Below are 25,539 nucleotides of genomic sequence, written 5' to 3'. Positions count from 1 at the left end.
ACTTATCTGTGTATACTTTGAACAGAAAGCATTTTTAATTGTGTTCTAGGGCTGCCTGAATGATCCATGACTGATAATTAAGGGGAACAAAGATTGAAAAGTCACATTACAAATTAATACATACTATTTTATTTATAACCCTATTTAGTGTCAAGACAAGGCCTTTGCAAGCTCTTTAAACAACAGATGGCTGGCATTTTTCTTTTGGCAACCCAACTTTATATTCCTTTGAATTAAATGCATTTTCACACTAAGGCAGTAAAAAGTAAAATTCAAATGTAAGAAATAGGCAGGTTGGGGGGCCAAGGGGTACTGGAACTAGAAAACAAAGAGCCTCTGTAACCAGTTTACAAAGGTATGTAAATATTGTAATTGCATTTATATAGCGCTTACTACCCCAGACAAGGCGTCAAAGCTCTTTTTTGGCGAGTAGCACGCTACTCCGGAACCCATAAAGGATTAGTGTTGAATTAGTATAGTGAAATATGAAAGTGATTTAAGTGGTGGATGGGTTAGTCAATTATTTGGATCCAGAAGGATAGCTGAAGGATAGAAGAGGGAAAAAAGGTTTGCATTTATATAGCGCTTGTTACCCCTAATGGGGTGTTGAAGCGCTTTTTTTTTGGGACAAGTAGCACGCTACTCGGGAAACCGATAAAGGATTAGTGGTGAATTAGTATAGTGAAATATGAAAGTAATTTGAGTGGTGGATATATTTAACCTAGCCCAAAAAATTGTTCAAGTTTAGCAGTACTCAACTCGTGTCTGGCAGGTCAATTACACAAGGTGTATAGCTGGCTACACATAGGAACATGGATGAAATATGGACACAAATGTTCAGAGTTAATTTAAGGAAGCACCAGGCTCACCTCAGCTTTGAAGCTGGGTCAAGTCCATTCACTGAGGCAGTGGAGCCTGGGTAAAGCGCTAAACATGTAGCCCTGCCCCTTTACCTGTGACATCAAAACAGTAGTAAAGGTCAAAAAACAGCTTGAACAAAAAACACTACATAAAAAGGAAAAAAAGTTGCATTATTTTCGTTTTTTCTTTAAAGGGATTCTTCTTCTGTTATGCCTACAATCATGCCTTTTCATGACCGGAACTTAGAAAGTTATGAATGCCATTCAAATGTAACAGGAACGTTTAAATGGTTCACTATCAATAGGTCAGTTTTCGGTTCAGACTACCCCCAAGCATATTTTAAAAAACCTGAACAGTTTAGCAGCCATTAACCATTCTGAAATTCCCTATCGAGGCAGCATAAAACAGGTCGCACTCGGGATGTGCATTTTTTGCTCCTTTCTTTTTCCTTCTTTCTATTTTCTGCTTTTTGTGCCCTTTTGTGTTATTTGTACCCTTCTTTGAGCTTTTTGTACTAGTTTATTCTCGCTTTGAGCTCTTGTTTGGCTCTTTGTGCTCTGTTTCCAAGATATACATGGGTTGCACAAGGTCTTTAAAGACCTGTGAAAAGCTCGAGCGTGCCGTAAATAAGACTCCAGACACTGCCCACCTCCCAGCAGCTCGAGCTGCAGTACTAGCTCGGGCTGAGACACATGAAGCCTAATGGGCCTGGAAGGAACAATGAAGGTTAAGTGGTGGGGTGGAGTGCGCGCCCCCCCTGAAGGGGTGCTGCGCCCCCCAGGGGTGCGCACTTCACAGTTTGAAGACCTATGCAGTAGAGTCACCCCAAGTGCACCATTATTAGGAACACCCTTAGTTCCTCAAATTTTACACGATGCCTCAGTCAATATGGTACTTCATGAGAAAGAGAAGCAATAAATAAAAATAGAGATGAATTAATGAATAAATCAGTTGAATTTAGGTGCTGAATCTGTCACAGTACCTGTGACAATAGGTCCGGTCATTCCATTATATGGAGCTAAAATGAGTTGCCCAAAACCATAAACTGTAACTAATCCTTTAAATAATCCCAGAAAAGAAATAGTAATATCTGAACACCAAGCTAGTGAGCACGATTCAGTCATTTCATTAATGGACCTTCCCATAAGGGAGCCTGTAATTGGAACTCCAAAAAGAGTTACACCTGAAATTTAGAGAGAAAAGGAGTCAATGGTACCTATGAGGACCAGAAGCTTGACTGCAGCCACTCCAGAAGATTTGGAAAGGTGGGCACAGGGAATAGAAAGACAAAGTTCAGTACCAAAGATTTGAGATATTTACAAGTTGAAAGTGGAGTTGGAAGAAATTATTGCTGGAAATGTGGGAATAGAGAGGTTGAACCATTACAGTGAGGAAGAATTGTTGTTCATATGTAGGAGTATAACCAGAACTGCAAAATTGTATCATGAGAGATTGACAGAGATAGCTGCAGAGATTGGAGTGGGAATAGGGAGATCAAAATTGTTGCAGAAACCATACATATTGATGAGGATTTCGAGAATATGAATGTGTCTGGTAGAAAACTACAGATAAAAGAGAGTTAATGACCATTTTGCAAAAATGGGGAGACATCGACAGGTGGAAAACTAGGTGGATAAGGTAAAAGGAGGAAGCACAAGCAAAGGAAAACTCATCTGGGTTTTTTCTAAAAGAATCAGAAAAGGCAGAAAATTGTGTCCAATGAGAGAAGTTCCAGGACGTGGATATGTTCATGTACCATGGAGCAGACAGGATATTTTGTCATTTACAAATGATTTCCCTAGGTTAAGAGAAAAACCAGTTGAATGGTATAAACAGGTTGAGAGATTTGTGAAAGTTTCAAAGGTTCTGTTGAAGGATCTGGATGATCTGTTTGGTATTGTGGTACCAGCTGATTTATGGACAGAATGTAAGTTTACCATTGACTGGCCAAGTGAGGAGTACCCCAGAGATTCTAAAACAGGGGCACCCTCAGATGATGTGATGAAGAAATATCATCAAGTGATTACTTTCCTAAAAGGGAAAATTCCTCCTAAAGAAACAGATTGGGTGAAGATAGATCGAACAACTCAAGAGCTAAATGAGTCTGTACATGCATATTATGAGCGGCTGTTACAGGTGTTTAGTATAGTGGTTTTGAGAATATTGGTGATAAGCATATGGGACATTTCGTGCATCGGTTTGTGTCAGATGATTCAATTCTCTTCACCTGGACTTCCACCCCTTCTTCGGCCCAGCAGCTCACGGACTACAGCTCCCAGCGGCACCCGCGCGCAGGCAGTGAAAATAAAAGCTAAGCACCGACCCACGGCGTGGTGTACTCTCTTCACCTGGACTTCCACCCTTTCTTCGGCCCAGCAGCTCATGGACTACAGCTCCCGGCGGCACTGCGCGCAGGCGGTGCGGATAAAAGCTAAGCACCAACCGGCGACGCGGTGTACTCTCTTCACCTGGACTTACCCCTTCTTCGGCCCAGCAGCTCACAGACTACATCTCCCGGCGGCACCCGCGAGCAGGTGGCGCGAATAAAAGCTAAGGACCGACCCACGACGCGGGACGCGTGTGGGTGAAGCCCAGGCCAAGGGTGGGCCCGTCCATGCCCGTTGGAGCCCCGAAGAGGCTGGGCTGGGCCCCATCTCTGACCCCTACGACCCAAAGTAAAAAGAAGCGCTATAATGTGGGCTGGCTGTGGGCAGGCAAGGAGATGAACTGTTGATCTGTTAATCGCTTACAAACTTGGTCCAGCCCCAAGATTGAGTTGAAACTCACAGCAGAGAGAAGGGGATAAAGTCCACAGCCAAGCTTTACAGTAGAGGTGGAGTTGGAGGCCAAAATGAGCCTAAGGGGAACAGCAACCACTCAAGTGGTGGGCAGGATAGTAGGAAATCTGGATTCCTTTTTAGCGAGAGCTACGAACGTCCTCGAAAATGAGATAGCGCTGACAGAGCAGAGTTTTTACTACAGAAAAGATCTTCATTGGGGGCATTAACGAGTAAAACCTGCCCAGGCGCCTCCCCTTGAGAACTTACAAAGGTCCTCTACAAGGGTGGCAGCCAGAAGAAAATCACAAGAAAATAGACTGGACACAGGAACAAAAAGAAAGCGGGGAGGGGGGCCACAAAGAACTAATGCGGCAAAGGTGTCAAGACTAAACAAGAACAAGGGTGCGGAATTGGGGGGGGGGGGGCGAGGAGGAGATGCCGCAGGGGGCAGGCCGGGAAGATACAAAATGTCAAAAACCAATAAACCAGGGCTCAAATCATGGTTTGGATGAAGTGTCATGGCTAAGAATAGAGACCCTAGTTTCGTCTCTGTTAAATCCAATAATGGAGACATTAAAGCAGATGGACCACAAAATATGCAACCTGGAGTTACAACTAAAGGATCTCCATCTTACAACGGAGACCCTATTGAAAGAGCCTCAGAGGTGGGGCTCTTCTATAGAGGTACCGACTGTAGCACCGACAGAAGAGATTACACCTAGTCTAGCCATGAATAATTTAAATCCTATTAGCATTAGGGACACAAACGTCAACATCCCTACAGCACTCAATAGTAAGACCATGTTGGCCATTAAGGATCAAAGGAGAGGGTGCGCAACTAATTTAGATCAGATGGGAGGTCCTCTAGCTAGAGAAACAGGCACTGACATTAGAGTAATGAGTGTAAATAGGCCGGCTATGGAACGGATAATGCCAAGAGAAGGAGAGGATGTTTTATGGAGGGAAACAGGCATGAATAATATGCACATAGTGTTAGGGTCCCCAACCTTACATCTCCCACCCACTGCAGCACCCTTGGTTTTGCTACTAGCAAATGTGCCCTTGTTAAGTGGGGTTCAAGTTGAAACCACTCCACAGCTAATGCACAAAGCCCTCCATTGGCTAAACCAAAACCTGGCGAAAAATGGGATTATGGAGGGGGTAGAAGCCAATCAATTAATTATGGCTAGAAGGGCACCATGGGTGGGCCCCTCCACAAAAGAAATGGGGGGCGACTGCGTGGTCTTGAACTTCAATAGTAAGTGGGTGGTGGGTTTTGTTCTAGCACACTTGGGCCATTTAACCACTAGACTTGCTAGCATCATCCCTCTACCCCATGGTTATTTCTATAGGCCGTCCAGACCAGTGGGAACACACCCACATAGGCATTATATCCTTAATAGAGGGTTAAATTCCAATCTGGGAAACAGTGGAACTACAGAATGGTGCGATCAGAACCGTTTCGCACCTCTATCTGATTTAGAGGATTGCGACTGACTTCAGATAAATCCGGTATACGTTGTAAGGGAACACATAGTGCAGGGACTTACGGGTGAGAATAGAAGTAATCGTATTGTTTATCCATCTCCATTGGGCTCGAGGGAGCGGAAAGAAAGCCTAAAAATCGCCACCTGGAACATTGCAGGAATATCGGCAAAAATGAGTAATAATGATTGGATAAAGGTGTGGGATAGCATGTTTTCAGGAAACCTGGGCTACGGACCCAATATTTGTAAATGGTTATAGATCATTTCAAACTCAAGCAGTCCCATATTCCTCAGAGAGGCCAAAGGGGGGCATATTAACACTGATCCAAAATGATCTGCCGTGCAATGTACGCATGTATGGAGAGCAAAACCAGAAATTCTACATGCTAAAGTTAGAGATACCGCAGGAAGGTATATGGCACTTAATACATTTTTATAATAACAGATTTGGGCCAACAATGCCCTTGATTGTGGAAGAGGTGGAAAAAGAGATCAAAGTAATAAGGCATACCACTAAAAGGGCCATTACTAATGTGATATGGGTAGGAGATTTCAACATACACCCCTGTAAGAACAACATACTTCCGACATGCGGTATGGAGGGTATGGAGGACGAAGGGGGAAATCCAATTTTTCATTTTACTTACAACAAATATGGAAATGGACTGAATAACGTCCTAATAGAATTGAACATGGAAATGGCCTACAAAATTGTACCGGGGTCTGATAGTCTAGCAAAAACATTTAGGCGAAATGGAGTGGAAACAACCCTTGATTATATCCTGTTAACCCCCGCACTCACCAGAAGGGTCTGTGAGCTTAGCCACGTATTTAATATTTTTAGTGACCATGCCTTAGTCTCATTAGAAATGAAGAAAATCTTACCAATGAGACATTACAGTACAAATGTTGGCGTCCCAAGAGTAGCAAGAAGAAATGGGATACAGTTAAAATGGAGAAAGATAGACAAAACTCGGTTTATCCCGGATTTAAAATCACAGGAGAAAATCACAGTGTGTTTGAATCTGGAAGCTGCACCTGTTGATGTGGTTCATGCTTTCTGTGGAATCCTAGGAGATATTATTTAGGATTAACAATTGGCGGAAATCCTACTGGGACAGAGGTAAAGACAGGATGGTTTGACTCATCCTGTACAAAGGCAAGGGCAGCCCTCCTCAACGAGTTAAAAGTTAAACCCAGAAACCCGGTGCTAATAAAGATTCTCCGTGCCTCATATAAAGTGGCCAGAAAAAATAGGGAAAAGGATATCAGGGAAGAACTATGGGACGATTTAGATAAAGCCGCCCAATCAGGGAATAGTGGAGAGTTTTGGAGACTGATAAATGCCCCTTATTTTAAAACTCCAATAGACCCGTTGTTAGATACAAACATTGGAGAGGACGCGTGGGTTGCACACTTTAAAAAAAATGTTGGCAACCCAGACGCCTACGTTACCTACTATCCACCTCCAATAGATACTGAAACCCAAACCCTCACGTTTTCTTATAGTGCGGTAAGGAGAGGGCTGGAAGCATGTAGTTTGGCCAAATCACCTGGGCCTGATGGCGTGCCCATAGATATATTCCGGGAAAATGTAGATCTATGGTTACCACTTTTGACGAACGCCATGAATAGTATTACCCGGGTCGGCCCCCCTTTATCTTGGTCTTCGGGGGTGATCATCCCTATCTACAAAAAAGGACACAGGTCTGACCCGTATAACTACAGACCAATCTCCCTGCTGGACACAACATCTAAGTTAATGGGTCGACTCCTATTGTCAAGGCTAGAAGCCTGGGCAGGGGAACATAACATCCTAATTCAAGCCCAATATGGATTCAAGCAGGGGAGAGGAATGGTGGATCAAGCTTTAAACCTAGCCATGACAATAGATAAATACACACACATAAAGGAAGGTAAACTATACATGGCGTTCATGGACCTGAGCACAGCCTTTGACTGCGTGGTCCATGATAACCTATGGAGCATAATGCAGTCAATGGGGGTGGACAGGGCTATATTACATTTTATAAGGCAGTTATATGCCAATGCAACGGCGTCAGTTCGCTTTACAAAAAACTGAGATTGCACTAGCCCTTTTAAAATCAACAGGGGAGTGTGACAGGGTTGCGTACTGGCCCGTTCCTTTTTTCCCTGTACACCAATGGCGCAGAGAAAGCTCTCTTAGCGGCAACTGATGATGTACCTAGTTTTGGGAACCAAAGGTTGCCATTGTTGGCGTATGCAGACGACGCCCTCTTAATAGCTAGAACGGGACTGGGTCTACAGAGATTAATAACGGCATACGTCTCCTTTATGGGCTAACTGCGAATGAAAGTGAACCACGCAAAATCTTTTGTAATTGTGGCAGGGGCCCAAAAAAGAGGTAAAATGCGGTGCTTTCATATGGAAGGGAATAAAATCAAAGTGGTAGACACTTTTCCCTACTTGGGGATCCTCTTCGATAAAGATCTTTCGTGGAGGAAACTCGTGGAAGGTAAAAAGAGGGTCATGGAGAGGGGTCTCACAGTCTTAAAGTCTTTTGCCAAAAAACTGGGGGCAAAACCATTACTTACGATCAAAAATATATACCGGGCACGGGTAAAAGCAGCGGTAACTTATGGAGCGGGAGTGTGGGGGGTGGTGGATCCAACTATACTGCACGTTACGGAGAATATATTTTTTAAATCTGTGGTAGGTCTCCCCCCCTTATGAATTGTATATTACATATGGAGTTGGACCTCCCCCATATTGTAGAACAGATAGAATTCAAGGTGGTTAAGATATGTGGAGCAGACCCTAAGTGAGATTGGCCTCCCAGAACTTTTTAAGGATCCGACAACATGCAAGGTTATTACGAAGCAGAAACTAACAAATAGGTTTTGCAAGATGTCCAAGATAAGAGGAATGAATTGGCTAAAGGTAAACTGACTTTTAAGTTATATTGCGAAAACACCCTAGTCACTGAGGGCCGGTTCTCCTACTTAGCCGCATCTGACATGCCACAACAACAATATATTCTGTTAAGGTTTAGAACAAACCTCATTCCGTGCATGCTGGGTTATCCTGATAAAACCAATCATATTAATGAGTTAAGCACTTGCCAATGTGACAATGCATCAGAACAATCCGAGATGCATTTAATTCTTTTTTGCACTCTATATAAAAAAGAAAGGGACATTTATCTAAAGCCACTTTTAAAGAAAGCAAAATTCACACAGTGTTGGGTGGCTTTATATGTTTTAAAGTCTTTACCAGACCCGTTTGTTTGTTTTTCAATGGCTTCATTTTTATGGACATGCTGGAGGAAGAGAAAGGGGATGGACGTCAGATCAGTATCCTGATTTTTATAATATTAATTGATGTATATATTGTGAGGTTTTTTAAACTGGGGGTGATTAATGAGAGAATTCTAATGATTTTAGACTGTGATTTTAATGCATTGGGGATTAAAAGTGCATTTTAACGAATTGGGGAATTAAATTGGAATGTAATAATGGGAAGCTAAGATATATTATGTATTTATTCTTTTATGATCAATTTTTAATTTTGATCGAATAAAGACTGTATTGATATTAATTCAACAACACATGTTGTGTTGGCAGTGGAAGACTGTCAATGACATTTTCAAATACGCAAAGTATTGCGGGGATGATATTGAGGCAAGGCGTAGAAAGTTAAAAGAGAAAATGATGAGGGCACAAGTAAAATTGGCAGAACAACAGGAAAATAAATTGAATACCCAGACTGGTTGTCAGGTAAAAGAACAGAATCAGAATGATCAAGTGGTGAATGGTGGTAAATTAAGAGGACAAATGAATAGAGAGGATGCGAAGAAGTTTCCTTCAGAATAATAATGGGCTAAATCAAAATTTAAATCCACAGACGCAGAATGAGGGGACTTTGAATCAGCCGCAGCAGGTAGTTACTCCACAGTATCAGGTGCCACCAGCTCCTATGCCAAATTTTGTGAACCCTGAAAGGTACGGACGCCGGATTTCATGGAGGAAGTGGTAAGAAAAATTATTTTACAGAATAATAACGAAGAATCAGAAAACGAGCAATGACGGTGCCTGAGGGGGGAGGAAGAGGAGTGCGTGCTTGGCGCATCCTTGCCGGTAGATCAGTCAGGTCCATTTATTGACGGGAAAGTGGAAGGAAATTATGTCACTTTTCTCTTGGATACTGGTACTACCCGGTCTACTGTGAGAACAGCAGACATCCCAAACCTACCCCTCTTGGGAGAAAGCATTCAAGAAGTTGGAGTGTCAAATCAACAGATTAGAACCCCAATTACAAAGCCACTGAAGGTACATATTGGGAATTTTAAAGACATGCATAAATTTGTGGTGTGTGATTCTAGTCCAGTAAATTTGTTAGGAAGAGACCTGCTGTGCAAGATGAACTGCACAATCTATTCTTTCCCGGATGGTGTCGCTTTCCAAACCCCTGATGGGATGAGGTTATATGAAGTTGAGGCAAAGGAAAGGGAAATTTGGATAAAGTCAGGTTGTGAAAGAAGGACAGAAGATGATGTATGGGTGTACATTGATGGCCGAACGGTCATGCCAGATTGCTTACTCTCTCAAATGGCAAGAATGTATCATGGCGACACATGTTGGTAGGGACGCCATGATTAGACTATTCAGACAAAATTGGTATAATCCAAAATTTAGGGTAGTTGCAGAGAGCTTATGCCAGAGATGCTTAGTTTGTCAACAGCTAAACCCAGGCAGAAAAACAGTGGTCAGTTGGGGAAAAATTGGAAAGGCTGAAGGACCATTCACAAGGTTGCAATTGGACTTTATTGAGTTGCCTTCGAGCAACGGAATGAAGTATGTCCTTGTCCTAGTGTGCCTGTTCTCGAGATGGGTAGAGGCATATCCCACTAGAAGAAATGACAGTTTCACAATTGCTAAAATACTGTTGAGGGAACTGATACCACGCTCCGGTTTCCCAGTGACTTTGAAATCAGATAGAGGACCTCATTTCAATAGTGAAATAATCCGATTAATCTGTGAAGAGTTCAAAATTGAACAGAAACTGCACTGTGCATACCGCCCAGAGGCTTCTGGAGTAGTTGAGCAATTAAATGGCACAATCAAATCGAGATTGGCAAAGGTGTGTGCATCCACATCACTGAACTGGCCAGACGCATTGCCTCTTGTGTTGATGGGACTCCGAAGTATTCCTGACAGAAAAACAGGATTAAGTCCCCATGAAATACTCCTGGGAAGGGCAATGAGACAAGCATTCATACCTGGACACAAGTTGATAAATATAACTGATGATTTGGTATTGGACTATTGCAAAGCATTGGCTGACCTAGTGCGTTCTGTCTCTCACCAGGTTGGAGAAGATGCAGTTGCCAGGCAGTCAACGTAGGCACATGATTTGAATCCTGGAGACTGGGTGGTAGTGAAGAAACACGCCAGAAAGTCATACTTAGCACTCAGGTAGGATGAACCATGTCAAGTCATACTGGTCACTACAACAGCAGTGAAGTGTGCAGGTTTACCCAATTAGATCCATGCGAGCCATACCAAAAGAGTTCCAGACCCCACTGAAAAAGGACAACAACTGATTGAACCAGTTGTAACTGCTGAAGGTTGTGAAGTTGGAGAACCTAGAGAGATCGATTCTGAAGTGATAGACGAAGAACAACCAAGCACAAGTCAGGGGCATTGGATACCAGTGATTGGCACACCAGAAGTTGTTATTCAAACAAAAAGAAGAGCAAGAATAGAGAGACAGGAAAGTAGTGAGGACCAGATAGGTGTAGAAGAACACGCTCAACAAGAAGAGAATGAAAATACTGTAAACCTTGAGCAGGACCAGATAAGGAGAGAAGAACATACTCAGGCAAAGGTGAACAGAAACATTCACAGACCTGAGGAGGTACAGACAGGTGAAGAAGAACTCGTTCAAGCAGAAGAACAACAAATTATGTTAAGACCTGGACAGGACCAGTTAGGATAAGAAGATCACATTTGGGCAGAAGTAGAAATTCAAATTGAAATAAGACCCGAACAGGACCAGATAGAGGAAGAAGAACAGGTTCAGGCAGAGAAAATAACAGCAACAAGACCTGAACAGGAACAGTCAGAAAGTGATTCTGAACAAGAAAGGATTGTGTCTAAACATACTGAAAATAAAAGAACCCTAGAAAAGGACGAAGAGGGTGAGAGTGCAGTTCAAATTAAGAGGGTCAGGAAAGGTGACAACTGGCCAGGTGGAGTGAAAAGACTGAAATACAATTTGAGGAAAACTGAGTCAAACTCGGTCTAAAAATGTGGCAATCGTGAGAAACACACGTGGGATGACCAGTCACCACAGAAAACAGTACACCAGAACTCCACTTTAGAAGCCTTACCTCTCTCCCTGTCCCCTCCTCTGCTTTCAGCCATCTTGCGAGGAAGACTGTGCCTTTAAGGGAACCACACACTGGAACCAAGACCCCGTTCAGCTGACGGCATCACGTGATACTGGAAACTGGATGAAAGGAGACGCAGAAGGACTGAGCGTGTTTTCGGGAGGAAGATGTGAGTTTCGGGATGAGCAGGAAGGAGTCCGCTCCTTCATAGTGCCACCCGGAGCCCGAGGAGCTGAAGGAAGAGCGTCGGACATAGAAGACATGCAGATGCTCAACACCGAAGGATCAAAGAGGGAGCCGGTCCCTGTCCAGCAGAAGGCGGAAACCAGCCACGTCCCAGGAGGGGCGTGGCTTCACCAGGTACGGGCCAGGCTGGGGTCGGTCTGGGGAACAATCCTGTCAAAAGACAGGAGGGGTGGTGGTACCTAAAAGCCCGAAGCCTCCAGCGCTTGCTGCCCGGGTACCGAGGAAACGTTAACGCACGCACCGCAATAGAGTGTCACGGGTGATAGTAACGGGTGTTTGGTCCCTCACACCCTTCCCCTGAAAACACTAGTGGGCAAGAGAGCCCCATACTTAAATCTTTTTTTTTTCTTTTCTGTTTTCAATGGTTTTCCTTCCAATGTTGACTCTCTGAGAACAAAAGAAGAAGAGAAGACGATCGTCAAGCGATCTGTAAGAAGACGACTGTCCCTTTTGTTTCATCCTCTCAGACATTTCTTCTGCCCCTTCAAAGACAGAGATTGTGTAAAAGTCCAAATAAACCATCAATATCTCACATTATATCATCTCTCTGTTTCTCCTCCAGTCCACAACATGTAAACGTCCAAGACTGAGAAATTTGAACAATAAATACAAGGGTCCTGAGCAATGTTCCCTCGAATTATTTTTCTCTGTGTGCGATAATAGCATGTTTGTGTGCACACATTTCCTGACTGTGTGCACAATTTACAGTTGTAATGAACCACTGTGGAGTGATCATAGTCAGTGTTCTATTATGCCTCATGGATGTTACAGCAGTACAAGGCCACACAAAAGGCAAAAGAACACTTTACTCTGTCAAATAACAATAGTAACACCATCTACTTGCAATTATGATAAAACCTGCTGCAGAAGCATGTTAGTTTTCAATAACTGGGAGGATGTCTCAGTGAGTTAAATGGTTGCCACTGACAGAAATGCTGATCAGCAGTGCTTGAGCCTAGGTAGGCTGATTTAGGGCCCAATTAGAGCTCATCAGGTGGGTTAGTCCGTCACAAACATGACGGATATCCCGTCTGTCATATTACAAGTGCATCTTTACCTAAGGTACTTGTAATATGGTGGGCAGGATATCCATCACATTTGTAATGGAGTAACCTGTCCACCAGACCTTAAATCAGGCCCCTCATCTTTTATGTACAGCACTAATAAATGGTTGGAATATGGTATCTAGCACTATGTCTCAAGCAAGTTATCATTGTAAAGCTACACTCAAATGAAATAGCATGGTGTGTGAAAGGGTAAGTTCTGAAAGAGAAGTCTTCACTTATTACCAGGGCAACGGGAATTATCTGACTGGAGAGGGCCAAATTATGCAGCGGGATGAGTACATTTTGCGGCAAGAAAAGGCCAATTATGCGGCACAATGTGGCACATTTTTTAATAGTGTTACTTCATTATTTTGTCAGTTTTATATTTGGCAACACAGTCTGGGCATTGGTTGCACCTCATTAGGGGGCATATGTATCAACATCTCCATTTGCGATTCTCAAATAGCGATGTTTTGAGAATCACTATTTGAGAATTGCAAAACGGGATGTATCTAAAAATTCGCACAAATTTTGCGAATTCTTAAAATTCCTTAATTGCGATTAGCAAATTGCGAAATCGCAATTAAGGAATACCCTCCCATTCATTCCTATGGGCCAGGAGGCCCATAGCAATGAATGGGAAGTCCTTCTCAATTTGCGATTCGCTATTTGCTAATCGCAAATTGAGAATATTTTCAAAGGTGCAAGGGTGTCATGATGACACCCTGATGCACCCCTGAAATCAGCATTTGTGCGCATATGGCGCACATACATGTCTTAAGGAGAAATCGCACAACTTGGGTGCGTGTTACATTGCATTTAAGAAATCGCAATTTGCGATTTCTTAAATGCTTACGCAAACTTAAGAAATCGCTAAATTAGCGATTCCTTAAGAATGCGAGGCTGAAATGCCTCTGTTATATCCTGACTTCATGGCTATGCATGCCCTGCCTGTAGAATCCTACAGTGATGACATGGTTTGGAATGTTGTCAGTCAAAGGAGTCACAGTTGACTGGGCTGAGCTGCCTGCTGGCTGCTCCTGGTGGGGTTTGAACTGGCCTTATTCTGGTCCCTATCTGATCTACTTATGGTCTCCCTGTTATCTTGTACCATCTTCAAATAAACCTCCTTAAATAATCTCAACTGTGTGGACTTGATCACTACAGCCTCATACATCTCATTTTGCGATTTTGTATTCGCAAACCCTTTTTTTTTGCGATTCGCAGCGTTTGCGAATACAAAATCGTTTGATACATATGACCCCAAGTCCTTTTTAATATCCAAATATAGCAATATGCAACACAAAGGTGACCAACACGTGTCACTGCATATTTAGTAAATGTTGAGCCATTTGAGCTAGAACCAAACTTTTTTTTATTAAAATCTGAAGATTATGTGGCAGATGATGGATTATATGGCAATTGCGGCAAATCTATAACTATGCGAAAATCACAGAAGCCACACAATTGCATAATTCCACTAGCCCTGCTTATTACTGTGTAAATCTAATCCTATTACTGTGTAAAACTGACCCTACTGATAAGTGAGAGTGGGAACTTCATGGCATTTGCACCAGGTCATTGTATTTGTTTTCTTTCTCTTTCAACATCAGAAGAGACTCCCTTCACATTGGCAAATCATGTATCTAGAGAACCTAGCAACAACTCCTAGAAATATAATGTTCAAAGACAGCACAAACAGTTATAACATTGGTCTGCAAAAGAGGCTAAGCAGTGGTTGAAAAATGAATAAGGCATCTAGGTGCTAATATAAGGTTCATGCATGTCAATGCATGCATCAAGTACAGTTTAGGTCTGGCCCAGGGCCAGCTTTCACTGCCTCGCAAGCCTAATGTTAAAAAATCATAAATAAAAGCAAATATTTATCAAATCATGGCAATTGTGAATGTGTAAAAACCCAAAGTTCTCAATTAAGGTGTCCCTTATGACTGGATACTTTATCCTTTTTTATTTAATATCTACTTGCACCCTCTGGCCTAACTGTTGTAGAAAGGGGGTGCAAAATTGTATATGTACACAGAAGACACAGAATTGATATTTGGGGTTGTTATGAACCAATAAAATACTTCTTTCCTAGTGCAGAGTCTTTTGGTATGCTCATGGATGTCACAGAAATGCTTGAAATTAAATCCATCTGAGCTGCCAATTACTTCTGAGGGCACAGGTGCCCTGGATTTGTCTGACCTGGCCTTCGGTGATGGACCTCTGGCCTCCTTCTACACAACAATCCATTATTTAGGAACCTATCCTGAGGCTAACTTATATTTGGCCCTCATGCTTCCAAGATTTTAAGCATCTGCTTTTTACATTTGAAAACTTAATGAAATACTCTGCCAGTCACACATAATAGATTCCATGTTTCTCTGATCAACGCATATGTTCAGTCTCGCCTCGTATATGGCAATGCGACTCTTATCAGATGGTGACAAATCACTGAAACAATGCGGCTGCCCGTTTGATTTGCAGGGTTCAAAAATACCAAAATATTTCACCTTTCTTAAAACAATTACAGAGGCTTCTGGTCCATTAAAGAATTGTTATCAAGTTCATAGTGCATAGAGCTGTTTTCCAACACTTCCCACATTTTATTGCATTTAAATGCTGCTGGGACATGCACCCCCTGAGTTGAAGGTAGAATAATAAGTTTCTTCTCACAACCCCTTCCGCAACAGCGCCTTCTCGATTGCTGACAATAGGAATAATACTTCTCTACCCTTATCCATTAATTCGGAATCTTCACTTATTACACTTGAAAACATACTTATTTCTTAAATTAACTCTGCTACTGTCACTATGGTTAGGTTATTTTAGTACCAAGAAACATTTGTGTACTGGTGCTGTATAAGTAAGCTTTTTATAGCATAACATACTTTGACTTTAAGTCATTTGTCTTAATCATTTGGTCTGTTCGGCTCTCATTCATGTTATCTTCACCCATCACAGCATTCAGCAAAGGGCAATGTGTCAGCCCATTGCAACCACTAGCTCTCCTACAATGGCATAATTTTGCCTGTTCACATGTGCACATCTACTTCTCAGGAATGGTGTTTCATTGACCAGGCTGGTGAATCAATATATTTTCCTTCGTCAATACTTTTTATTTTCCATTCATTACCTTGATTTTTTAAATCCTTGTGTGTTTTAAATAGGTATTCGGGTTGCTGCAACTCAAACCCAATAGTCCATTTCTTTTTGCAAATAAGAATCATATTTTCCCATTATGTACATAACCAAAAAGGGTCTTCGAACCTGTACTATGTACACAAGCTAGAAAATACTGCTCCTGTTTAGTTAAAATTATGTGCAATGATCATTTTTTTATTTCAATTTTTTTATTGCAATCATATGGTTGCCACGCTTGGGTGGTGTCTCTTTTCTTCTGCTTATTTTTGTAGCACATGCAATTGCATTTGCCTGTAATATATACATACATTTTTAAATTGACCATTGCAGCAGCTCGCAAAGGCCAGAACCAATAGACTTTTGGGTTTTCTTGTCTTTTTAAAATCATGTTCTTATTGTTTTCTGTGTCAATCAGCATTTCTGCTAGGGGTTTGTATTAAGACTGTTAATGAAATGGCATAACATTTTTAAATCTATAAAATGTAGAATACCCCATCTATAAATAGCTCCTGATTTGACCTTGTTTATAAGCCCGATGTTAGAGAGAGCTGAGAGAAACAACATATGATCCAGGACCCTTGAAGGATATTTTGTTGAAGACAAAATGTCTTTTTGAGCAATTTGTGTAATTGAAACTGTACAGGCCTTACTGTCCGAGACAGAGGGTGATTTGGGCGCACTTATAGGAAAGTTGAATTTTGCAAAGTAGGGTCAGTACCTGCATCACAAAGGCACACAATTTAAACATTTGTTTATCTTTGATGAGGCCTGATAAGGGGTGGGAGACGGTCATAAACCAGCAGAGAACTGTTCACGTAATGTTGAATGCAGTGTTTGAGCGCCATAGTTTAGAGGAATTACTGGAGCATTTGAGAGTGATAGTTGCTTTGTGTTCAGTTTGACTTAAATGCGTGCTTTCAGGCTCTTTGTGAGTGGCAGGAAGGCAGCATGTGCGCGTGCGCACAAGCGCGCACTTAAGAGGGAACATAGGTCCTGAGTGGACCTATGTGATTTTAGAAGACTTTGAAAATTTGGAATTGGGAGAAGAATCAGAGGAAAAAAATACTGCACAGATTGATGAAAGAATAGTGAGGCCTCCTTGAAAATAGAGCCTGAGATTCCAAACAAAGAAAGAAAAGAAGAGAAACCTTCTTAAGTAAAAATGGCAAGAAATGAAGTCACTAAGCGACCGAACTGAAGTATAAAGCAAAGATGCTGTAGAGCTTGCATATGTAGTATGCTATGAGTGATATCAATATGGCTATTACTGACAGTAGCCGTGCCTTATTTTATGATAACAAGCAAGAAGAATGAGACAATTACTAATGGAAAAGCAGATACAGTAAAAGGAGACAGAGTAGAACTAGAAGCATCAGATGAGGTAGATTTTCATCACACAGTATTAGACAATGATTCGTCTTTCAATGCATTCACAAAAATGTTATTTCAATATGTAAATATAATGGAGATTAGTGATTGTTATGTTTGTATGAAATTACCAGTGTCAGTGTCCGAGGGAGTCACATATCACCATTTACCTTTAACATATGGTATATCATGTAGTGTTCTAATAAATCTGTTTTATAAAACAGGAAAACTTCAGTATTATTATTCAAACTTAGATGTAGTATTTTCAGAACTTCCTATTCGAAAGAATATGAATCCAATACTTAGTGTTCCAGATGCACATTTTATGGGTGAATTTTTCTTAACAATTAAATCAATAGATATAGTGAAAGCACACCAAGATAATCTAACATGTATATTACGTGAAGAAGAGAAAGTGTTTTTGAATTTAGTAGAGGAAAGGAGACAGAATTTCCAAAAGAAAGCTGCTGAACATAAAACTAATGTATAACCCTGGGCTGAGAAAGAGGGAATTTATACAGCTGGCAAGGCTCATGCTGTGATGTCCCTAGACTTTGTGAAAAAAGGGAAAACCTGCCTCCATAGATTAAAGACAGATTATAATAACGTATTTATTGGTTCCAGTGAATGTGAACATAACTTCCTGATTTTGGGAGGCTGGGGACTAAAAGGGGGAACTGCTCCAGTATTTCATGGAGTTTACTACTTGTGTGGGAATAATGCTTACTATAAGCTGCCTGCACGGTGGTACGGGAGTTGCTATTTTGGAATTGTATTTCCTAAAATTTATCACGTAAAAGGAATCACTGGAAGCAATTAAAACACTAATGGACTAACACGAAGAAAGAGAGCTAGTTTTTCAAAAATAGTAGGTGATATATTTGGTGCATTGATACCTTCAGTGGGAGTCATCCTGAATTCACACAGCATTTGTAAATTGTCGACAGTAGTTAATCGTCTTTCAACGGATTCTGCTGGGGATTTCTTGATAATTAATACAGAGATGGTTGCGATTAGATCTATGGGTATGCAAAATCGACTTGCACTTGATATCTTATTAGCAAACGAGGGCGGAGTCTGTAGGATGTTGAAAGTGCGACATTGTTGTACTTACATTCCTGATAAGAGTAAAGCGATTAGAGGGTATATTAAAAATATTACAAAATTATATGAAATTTTGACACCACTGGAGGTTGACAGTGTATGGGAAAGACTAACAAAAAGTATTTCTTCAATAGGTACCTGGTTTTCTGATTTAGGGAAAAGTATTTTAGGTCAAATAATACTCCCAATAGTAGGAATAATAATAATAATAGTTTTAACAATAATGATTTGGTGCAAATGTTGCAGAAACAAGGAAAGAGGAAGGAAATATGATATGAATGGAAAAGGAAGGAAAAGGAAAAGGGAATATGATGAAATTCAGATGGAGGGAATGAAAGGGAGAATCTATAAGAAAATGAGAGATTTTGAAAATAAAGATGAAAACGAGAAAGCAAAGTAGGAGAATGAGAATTGCTGAAGTTGGCATCTGGTTTGGGATGGGTAATTTTGTGATGGCTTTAAAATGCCATAAGAGAGGGGATTGATGGAGCAAGGACTCGTAGAAAAGAGACCTGCTCGTACACAATCTGCTCCTTTAACTCACTAACCAGTTATTAAAATTGGTTTGTGTAAAACTAATGTGCACCACATAACCCCGAGGGTTAGCGAAGCTTGCCTATTTGTTTACTAACATTAACAGAATGAACGAAGGACTAAGGTGCCGATTCCGATCCGGTAAAACCCGTGTACGAATCGTACAATGGAGCATTTTCTCCGTCCGACTCGTACCCGGGAAAAACACCTTACAAACTCGCAAGTACGATTCGCACAGAAATACCATTTCCGTACGAGTCGTACAAAAGACCGACCGGCAAAAAAATACTTACAAATCTGAATCTGGACGGCGCATACGCGACGTCCGGACGGAGTCAGGCAGCGTTTTACGGATCAGCAAGTACGATTCGTACCCACAGCACTTCGCACGGCAATATTTTTACGGGACCCAAAAAGTGCCGGAAAAGCTAAGTATGCTGTGATGCATGACGAAAAGGGGGCCCGGTACGCACCATACCCCCATCCCTACACGTCCGCACCGAACCCCCAGCCCCCCCATGTATGCACTGTATCCCCACCCCCCCAGTATGTACTGTGCGTACCCCCACCCCCGCATGTACGGTGCATACCCCCCGCATGTACGGTGCGTACCCCCACCCCGCATGTATGGTGCATACCCCCCACATGTACGGTGCATACCCCCGCATGTATGGGTCGTACCCCCACCCCCACATGTACAGTGTGTACCCCCACCCCTGCATGTATTGTGCATATCCCCCGCATGTACGGTGCGTACCCCCGCATGTATGGTGCGTACCCCCACCCCCGCACGTACAGTGCGTACCCCCCACATGTACGGTGCATACCCCCACCACCGCATGTACGGTGTGTACCCCCACCCCCGCATGTACGGTGCGTACCCCCACCCCGCATGTATGGTGCGTACCCCCACCCCCGCATGTACAGTGCATACCCCCACCCCCGCATGTACGGTGCGTACCCCCCGCATGTGCGGTGCGTACCCCCCGCATGTATGGTGCGTACCCCCACCCCCACATGTACAGTGCGTACCCCCACCCCGCATGTACGGTGCGTACCCCCACCCCCGCATGTACGGTGCGTACCCCCCGCATGTACGGTGCGTACCCCCACCCCCGCATGTACGGTGCGTACCCCCACCCCCGCATGTACGGTGCGTACCCCCCGCATGTACGGTGCGTACCCCAACACCCGCATGTACGGTGCGTACCCCCACCCCCGCATGTACAGAGCATACCCCCCACATGTATGGTACATACCCCCACCCCCGCATGTATGGTGCGTACCCCCCGCATGTATGGTGCGTACCCCCACCCCCGCATGTACGGTGCGTACCCCCACCCCCGCATGTACAGTGCGTACCCCCCGCATGTACGGTGCGTACCCCCACCCCCGCATGTGCGGTGCATACCCCCACCCCCGCATGTACGGTGCGTACCCCCACCCCCGCATGTATGGTGCATACCCCCCACATGTACGGTGCATACCCCCGCATGTATGGGTCGTACCCCCACCCCCACATGTACAGTGTGTACCCCCACCCCTGCATGTATTGTGCATATCCCCCGCATGTACGGCGCGTACCCCCGCATGTATGGTGCGTACCCCCACCCCCGCACGTACAGTGCGTACCCCCCACATGTATGGTGCATACCCCCACCCCCGCATGTACGGTGTGTACCCCCACCCCCGCATGTACGGTGCGTACCCCCACCCCCGCATGTATGGTGCGTACCCCCACCCCCGCATGTACAGTGCATACCCCCACCCCCGCATGTACGGTGCGTACCCCCCGCATGTGCGGTGCGTACCCCCCGCATGTATGGTGCGTACCCCCACCCCCGCATGTACAGTGCGCACCCCCACCCCGCATGTACGGTGCGTACCCCCACCCCCGCATGTACGGTGCGTACCCCCCGCATGTACGGTACGTACCCCCACCCCCGCATGTACGGTGCGTACCCCCACCCCCGCATGTACGGTGCGTACCCCCCGCATGTATGGTGCGTACCCCCACCCCCGCATGTATGGTGCGTACCCCCACCCCTGCATGTACGGTGCGTACCCCCCGCATGTACGGTGCGTACCCCAACCCCCGAATGTACGGTGCGTACCCCCACCCCCGCATGTACAGTGCGTACCCCCCGCATGTATGGTGCGTACCCCCACCCCCGCATGTATGGTGCGTACCCCCACATGTATGGTGCATACCCCCCGCATGTACGGTGCATACCCCCGCATGTATGGTGCGTACCCCCACCCCCACATGTACAGTGCGTACCCCCACCCCTGCATGTATGGTGCATACCCCCTGCATGTACGGTGCGTACCCCCGCATGTATGGTGCGTACCCCCACCCCCGCATGTACAGTGCGTACCCCCCACATGTACGGTGCATACCCCCACCCCCGCATGTACGGTGCATACCCCCACCCCTGTATGTACGGTGTGTACCCCCACCCCCGCATGTACGGTGCGTACCCCCACCCCCGCATGTACGGTGCGTACCCCCACCCCCGCATGTACGATGCGTACCCCCACCCCCGCATGTACGGTGCGTACCCCCCGCATGTGCGGTGCGTACCCCCACCCCCGCATGTACGGTGCATACCCCCACCCCCGCATGTACGGTGCGTACCCCCCGCATGTATGGTGCGTACCCCCACCCCCGCATGTACGGTGCGTACCCCCACCCACGCATGTATGCTGATTACCCCCCCGCATGTACGGTGCGTACCCCCACCCCGCATGTACGGTGCGTACCCCCACCTCCGCATGTACGGTGCCTACCCCCCGCATGTACGGTGCGTACCCCCACCCCCGCATGTACAGTGCGTACCCCCACCCCGCATGTACGGTGCGTACCCCCCGCATTTACGGTGCGTACCCCCACCCCCGCATGTACGGTGCGTACCCCCACCCCCGCATGTACAGTGCGTACCCCCTGCATGTATGGTGCGTACCCCCACCCCCGCATGTACGGTGCGTACCCCCACCCCCGCATGTACAGTGCGTACCCCCACCCCCGCATGTACAGTGCGTACCCCCCACATGTATGGTGCGTACCCCCACCCCCACATGTATGGTGCGTACCCCCACCCCCGCATGTACGGTGCGTACCCCCCGCATGTATGGTGCGTACCCCCACCCCCACATGTATGGTGCGTACCCCCACCCCCGCATGTACAGTGCGTACCACCCGCATGTACGGTGCATACCCCCACCCCCGCATGTACGGTGCGTACCCCCACCCCCGCATGTACAGTGCGTACCCCCCGCATGTACGGTGCGTACCCCCACCCCCGCATGTACGGTGCGTACCCCGACCCCCGCATGTACAGTGCGTACCCCCCGCATGTATGGTGCGTACCCCCACCCCCGCATGTATGGTGCGTACCCCCACCCCCGCATGTATGGTGCATACCCCCCGCATGTATGGTGCGTACCCCCGCATGTATGGTGCGTACCCCCACCCCCACATGTACAGTGCGTACCCCCACCCCTGCATGTATGGTGCATACCACCCGCATGTACGGTGCGTACCCCCGCATGTATGGTGCGTACCCCCACCCCCGCATGTACAGTGCGTACCCCCCACATGTACGGTGCATACCCCCACCCCCGCATGTACGGTGCATACCCCCACCCCCGCATGTACAGTGCGTACCCCCCGCATGTATGGTGCGTACTCCCACCCCCGCATGTATGGTGCGTACCCCCACCCCTGCATGTATGGTGCGTACCCCCCGCATGTACGGTGCGTACCCCCACCCCCGCATGTACGGTGCGTACCCCGACCCCCGCATGTACAGTGCGTACCCCCCGCATGTATGGTGCGTACCCCCACCCCCGCATGTATGGTGCGTACCCCCACCCCCGCATGTATGGTGCATACCCCCCGCATGTATGGTGCGTACCCCCGCATGTATGGTGCGTACCCCCACCCCCACATGTACAGTGCGTACCCCCACCCCTGCATGTATGGTGCATACCACCCGCATGTACGGTGCGTACCCCCGCATGTATGGTGTGTACCCCCACCCCCGCATGTACAGTGCGTACCCCCCACATGTACGGTGCATACCCCCACCCCCGCATGTACGGTGCATACCCCCACCCCTGCATGTACGGTGTGTACCCCCACCCCCGTATGTATGGTGCGTACCCCCACCCCCGCATGTACGATGCATACCCCCACCCCCGCATGTACGGTGCGTACCCCCCGCATGTGCGGTGCATACCCCCACCCCTGCATGTACGGTGCGTACCCCCACCCCCCCATGTACGGTGCGTACCCCCCGCATGTATGGTGCGTACCCCTACCCCCGCATGTATGGTGCATACCCCCACCCCCGCATGTATGCTGATTACCCCCCCGCATGTACGGTGCGTACCCCCACCCCGCATGTATGGTGCGTACCCCCACCCCCGCATGTACGGTGCCTACCCCCCGCATGTACGGTGCGTACCCCCACCCCGCATGTACGGTGCGTACCCCCCGCATGTACGGTGCGTACCCCCCGCATGTGCGGTGCATACCCCCACCCCCGCATGTACGGTGCGTACCCCCACCCCCGCATGTACGGTGCGTACCCCCCGCATGTATGGTGCGTACCCCTACCCCCGCATGTACGGTGCATACACCCACCCCCGCATGTATGCTGATTACCCCCCCGCATGTACGGTGCGTACCCCCACCCCGCATGTATGGTGCGTACCCCCACCCCCGCATGTACGGTGCCTACCCCCCGCATGTACGGTGCGTACCCCCACCCCCGCATGTACGGTGCGTACCCCCACCCCGCATGTACGGTGCGTACCCCCCACATGTACGGTGCGTACCCCCACCCCCGCATGTACGGTGCATACCCCTATCCCCGCATGTACAGTGCGTACCCCCCGCATGTATGGTGCGTACCCCCACCCCCGCATGTATGGTGCGTACCCCCCGCATGTACGGTGCGTACCCCCACCCCCGCATGTACGGTGCGTACCCCCACCCCCGCATGTACGGTGCGTACCCCCCGCATGTATGGTGCGTACCCCCACCCCCGCATGTACGGTGTGTACCCCCACCCCCGCATGTACAGTGCGTACCCCCCGCATATATGGTGTGTACCCCCACCCCCACATGTATGGTGCGTACCCCCACCCCTGCATGTACGGTGCGTACCCCCACCCCCGCATGTATGGTGCGTAACCCCACCCCCGCATGTACGGTGCGTACCCCCCGCATGTACGGTGCGTACCCCCACCCCCGCATGTACAGTGCGTACCCCCTGCATGTATGGTGCGTACCCCCACCCCCGCATGTACGGTGCGTACCCCCACCCCCGCATGTACGGTGCGTACCCCCCGCATGTATGGTGCGTACCCCTACCCCCGCATGTACGGTGCATACACCCACCCCCGCATGTATGCTGATTACCCCCCCGCATGTACGGTGCGTACCCCCACCCCGCATGTATGGTGCGTACCCCCACCCCCGCATGTACGGTGCCTACCCCCCGCATGTACGGTGCGTACCCCCACCCCCGCATGTACGGTGCGTACCCCCACCCCGCATGTACGGTGCGTACCCCCCACATGTACGGTGCGTACCCCCACCCCCGCATGTACGGTGCATACCCCTATCCCCGCATGTACAGTGCGTACCCCCCGCATGTATGGTGCGTACCCCCACCCCCGCATGTATGGTGCGTACCCCCCGCATGTACGGTGCGTACCCCCACCCCCGCATGTACGGTGCGTACCCCCACCCCCGCATGTACGGTGCGTACCCCCCGCATGTATGGTGCGTACCCCCACCCCCGCATGTACGGTGTGTACCCCCACCCCCGCATGTACAGTGCGTACCCCCCGCATATATGGTGTGTACCCCCACCCCCGCATGTATGGTGCGTACCCCCACCCCTGCATGTACGGTGCGTACCCCCACCCCCGCATGTATGGTGCGTAACCCCACCCCCGCATGTACGGTGCGTACCCCCCGCATGTACGGTGCGTACCCCCACCCCCGCATGTACAGTGCGTACCCCCTGCATGTATGGTGCGTACCCCCACCCCCGCATGTATGGTGCGTACCCCCACCCCTGCATGTACGGTGCGCTGGGGGTACGCACCGTACATATGGGGGTGGGGTACACACCGTACATACGGTGGGTGGGGGTACGCACCGTACATATGGGGGTGGGGGTACGCACCGCACATGCAGGGGGTGGGGGTACGCATATTCGGACGGACGGTACGGATCGTACTTGTGTGTTCAGACTTCAGTTTAACGATTCGTACGTAAAACTGTCCGGGGACGTGCCGTACACTTTTCCGGACGATATTCGGACGTAATACCTTTCCGACGCACTCTCGTAGACTTTTCCCGACACTATTCGTAGATATTTTTCACGTACGAATCGTACTTGGCAGTTTGTACGGTACTTGTACGACTCGTGCGTAAAAAAATACGGATACGAGTCGTACGGTAATTTTTTTTACCGGATCGGAATTGGCACCTAAATGTTCTAAACGGGGAATCGCATGCGTCAACTGCATCTACGTATTATGATATTTTAATACTTGGAGGGAAATTCTTGCGCATG

This window comes from Triturus cristatus, chromosome 5_1 (assembly GCF_964204655.1).
Source record: "Triturus cristatus chromosome 5_1, aTriCri1.1, whole genome shotgun sequence".
Classification (NCBI taxonomy): domain Eukaryota; kingdom Metazoa; phylum Chordata; class Amphibia; order Caudata; family Salamandridae; genus Triturus; species Triturus cristatus.
This window is presented reverse-complemented; position numbering follows the sequence as displayed.